Raw genomic sequence first — 4,720 nt, 5'->3', positions numbered from 1 at the left:
GCACGTGGCTAATAGTGCACTTAAAATAATATAATAATTTTGGGGCACATAGTTTGTGCAAGGAAAATAGCAATATATGTTTTTTTGTTTTATTTATGAGGATAGGTAGTTATTTTTTAAAGCATGTTTACATAGGATAAATAGATAAAAAGAATAATTTGATGGACATCGCAAGCATGATTTTTACTTTATAAGAGCTATGGCATTGTAACGCATCATACATAAAATAATATAATAATAATAAGCAGTCATCTTCGTACAGGAAATTTGTTACCCAGAGACCACATATCATTTGTGGCGCCCGGAGAGTAGATTTTAAGTCTCAGGTAATTTATCTTTATATGTGAAATTTGAACCGTGATTTACATTTATATTATCATAAATCATAATAAGAACATTTTTGTAAATAACTTTTTACAAATAACTTTAATTTTAACAAAATAACTAAGTTAAGTTACAATTATTTATAAAAAGAAATAACTTAGTTACTAATTAAGTTATTTTCTACATTCTATTTTTATTTTAACTAGTTGAGTTAAAAGTTATCAAAAAAGTAACTATTAACTTAACTTTTAACTTTTTAACTAGTTACTGCCCAGCTTTGCATGAAACCAATAAACATTCATCATTCATGATATCATATATTTTGTGCTTTAGACAGATATTATAAGTCTGGACGTTAGTGCTTGATAAAAACAATAATATTTTCACTATTTACATGATGATATTATGTGAAAGTATCTACCATAGATTTTTACAAAAACCATTATAAGGTGTAACATGCAGTTGTTCCTAATAATAATATAAATATTATATAAAGACTTGTTAGTTTGAAGTGTGTAAGTAGAGTAGAGATGTGTATGTTCTGGTACACCTAATTTCACATCGACAAAGAAAACAATGTGCAAAAAAAACACAACATTTATACAACATTCTATTAACGTATTCCGATCACAAACGATTATAAAACTGAATTTATCATAATAAGATCTCAAAATGCTTAGAATATAACTACAGTTTTTCAGTAGAACTGATAGGGCGTCTACACCTATGCAATTTACCGTAAACGTCTTCAAAGCATGATGAAATTAGTAGGTGGATATTATGCACATTAACACATTATAACACATATTTGACCACCATTTTCAATCCGACTAAGAACACATTTAAAACAAACAAAAAGTAAAAAAAAATTGTTAATTTACCATGCGATTGGAATACGATATCAAAAATCAGATTTCTTACGATTGTTAAAAAAGGTTCTCCTCTACAATTTTTATAATAGGTATTTTTACTGTAAACCGCTTCAATAAGCCGTATTACTTGAAGAACAAAAGTATAGTTTTCATTTGTATAAAATTCGGATTCTAATACAAAATATAAAATCGAACCAAATTAAATAATATTTGTCAAAATAATATTGTGTTGCTAAAAATGTTTTTAAATTATTTTCGTATCTCAAAATTGTCGCCCGTGTATTAGGTGTTTTTATTTGGTTCACTGGTTTTATTGGCATGAAACTTGTGCCGATATATTGACTTTGGTAGTTTCTTACGTTTTCTTTTGGGTACTCAAACAATTTTCCATTATATTGAAAAGGGAATTTCACCCTAACTTTGTCCGATTCAACTTGTTCTACAACGCCGGCCAGCCAAGGACCTCCGTGTATTGTTGTGAGGCCACTCATACCAGGATTTGGTACCTGTCGAAATACGTATTTATTTTATCTTTATTTTATCAAGATAAATCTATATTCAAGTGAATGTTTACGTACCCAAGTTTGAATATTTTCTTCTTGTATTTCGTCAAACAATGAACCACATGCGGCGTCGTTGGGTCGTACCTCTTAGGTCTCTTTCGTTCTCTCATTGACCGGAATTTGTATCCTCGGCAGTCGATTATCGGACGGTCTCCATAAGAGTTTGGCAAATTTATCGTGATTTGATCGTTTAACGTTTTGTTTGTAGAAGGTCCAGCAAAACATTCTATTAATTCTTCGTTATCTAACACATTGTCTGTTGATTGTCCCACGTGTTCTTCTACATAACATTTTCTCCTGGCCCTCCTTAATGGGGGCAATTCCTGGTAATCTACAACTGGAGGACGAATGCGAGTAGTCACTTCATAGTTTCTTGAACTTGGAAACACTGGATGATCATACTCAGCAAGAACAAATTTTTAAGATTGTCGCCTCATGCGGATCGTAGAAATTATTGTGCACTGCACAATTCCAGTCCGACAGTTTTAAGTCATAGGGATCAAAATCACTGTCTGTAAATTTAAACCGTCTATTGATAACTGAGGTGTCCGGAAAAATTGGCTAAAAGCAAATAAATAATAAAAATAATTAAAATGTATGTTGCTACAATGCCTCCACTAAAATATAAGGTATTACTTACTCCAATTAAAACTCGTGGATACCTTGTCCAACATTCAACAAATTCTCGTATTTCTTTATGTTTTGGTAAGTTCTTAAATAATATCAAAAATATATCATTAACCAACTCAGATCTGCATTTCACGGTGTTTTATTTTTTTTTTTATAGATGTAACTTATTAGATAAAAATGCGTATACACAAGTGTTGATTTGATTTTTATACTTTCCTCGTATAACATCAAGTTGTTTAACTATATTAATTATTAGTTGAACACTTGAAAGTTCCATCTATAAAACAAGTTTCTGCATAAGGTAAAATATTTAAAGCAAAATTTAGAGGCAAAAGTCAAAATTCACGAATCAGTTTGTTTATTATCAACAATCAAAAATTGCTTAGGTTCAGCATACATCGTAATTTTCCACTCTTCAGGAAGACAACAATTTTAATTTAACGGTTCATTTTTTTTAACGGAATTTTTTATGTTGGTAATTACTAATTTCGTATGTTACTTTTTATAGAAGACTAGAATTTCAAAGTGTTACCGCTGTATCTTCTAGTCATACAATTTAAAAAAAAATTAAAATATAATAATATTTATTTAATATTAAAAATAATCATCTAATCATCAGAAATATTGTCCATGATGGGCGAAGCCAATTGACTTGGAGTTTCTCGTATATCTAAGGCTCTTTTTTATATCATGTTTAAAAAATAAAATTTATTATTTGAAGTGTGATTAAGTGGCACTATATTTGATATTTGAATAGTTTATACACTCAAATAAAATTAATGATTTCATCTTATATAATACATCATACAATAATATAAAATTATTACTAATTTAAAACTTGCGGGTTTAATTAAATTCGTTGTAATTTTTTCACGGACATTGAATAAAATGTTTTATTTTGTGAACATTTCCACCTAATAGTACTATTATTTTTTCTTAAAATCACATACGAATAATTCTTGTACGGAATTAATGCATTTCCCTTTTCAGTTTTAAAACTATCCATTATGATAAAATTGAAAATTGTGGGCATGTGGAATAAGTTGTATGTTGCAGTTATACTAGGTCGTATGTAACCCATACAATATCTTTATTCATCGTTATCGACAAGGTAATTTACTGTTGATGATAAGATTAATACTTTCTTAAAATGTCATGCAGTACTTATCTAACGTGTAGATACTTTATGATTGTGTTTTTTTATATCTTTTAAGAAACCCTGAATTTTAACGACCGTACCCATATTCCACGATCAAAAACAACCGTACCAATTTTCTGAGAAATTCTGACAATATAAACAATCCTGTTCCTGGAAATAAACCAGATAATATAACATTTTATATTTTTATAATATTATAAAGAAGATCTTCTAAAAGAAGTAATTAATTTAAATTTCACTTTAAAAAAATATTATTCAAAGTTTTAAGTTACTTTTAGATTTTGAGCGAAAGATCTATTGAACAATGATGTGTGTTTTTTTTTTCAGTTTGTCGTCACTCGTCAACATTTTGAATAGTAAAAATGCTTCAATTTTAGAAATCAACATCTATTCTGATAGAAAAGTGAATCTAGTTGGTACTTTTGGGAGGACAACTTTCCAAGTAGTTTTAAAAAACGTCAAGAAAAACAAAAAAAGTGTTAATTTTTAAGTAAAACCAAATTTTTGAAAAATACGATTTTATTTTTTTGATGTAACTCAAACCCTTGACATTTCCCTCAACTAGTTATAATATGAGTATTTTCAATAAATGGTATCATATTCGAAATATTTTGACTCTGTTTGAGAAAGTTATAGCCTTCAGAAATTTTTTCTCGATAAAAATTTTTTACAGAGTAAAAAGCTTAAAAATATAATGCTAGGTTCCTTATAAGTTTAACTAATGAAAGTTAATAGGATATTGTATGGCAAGGGCGGAAAGTGAGCTATTTCAGTCGCAGTTGCGGGCTAACCTAACCTAACCTAACGTGTATGTTTTGTAAGGACTGAGGTATAGATTTCAGTATAAATAATAATTATTATATTAAAATAAATAAGAATAAAAAAAAGATGGGTAAGTGGATGTCGCTTTGCTGTACAGTAGGTTACAAGTGGGTCACTGTAATGGATGGTGTTAATTTTGAATTCAATGGTATAATATCATTGTATGAGAAAAACGATTCTGAGCGAAAACGGTCAGTCAGCCTATATATCACCAAGTATATTTGATGATATTATTGTGAATAAAGTCATTTATAAATAACCTATTTACGTGGAGCCTTGTTTACAATTCTCAATCCTTAGCTATAAAAGTTGAACATTTGATATTCACTCGATTTCTCATGTAACGATTT

This window comes from Metopolophium dirhodum, chromosome 1 (assembly GCF_019925205.1).
Source record: "Metopolophium dirhodum isolate CAU chromosome 1, ASM1992520v1, whole genome shotgun sequence".
NCBI classification, from domain to species: Eukaryota; Metazoa; Arthropoda; class Insecta; order Hemiptera; family Aphididae; genus Metopolophium; species Metopolophium dirhodum.
The sequence above is the reverse complement of the archived record's forward strand: the minus strand, read 5'-3'. Positions refer to the sequence as shown.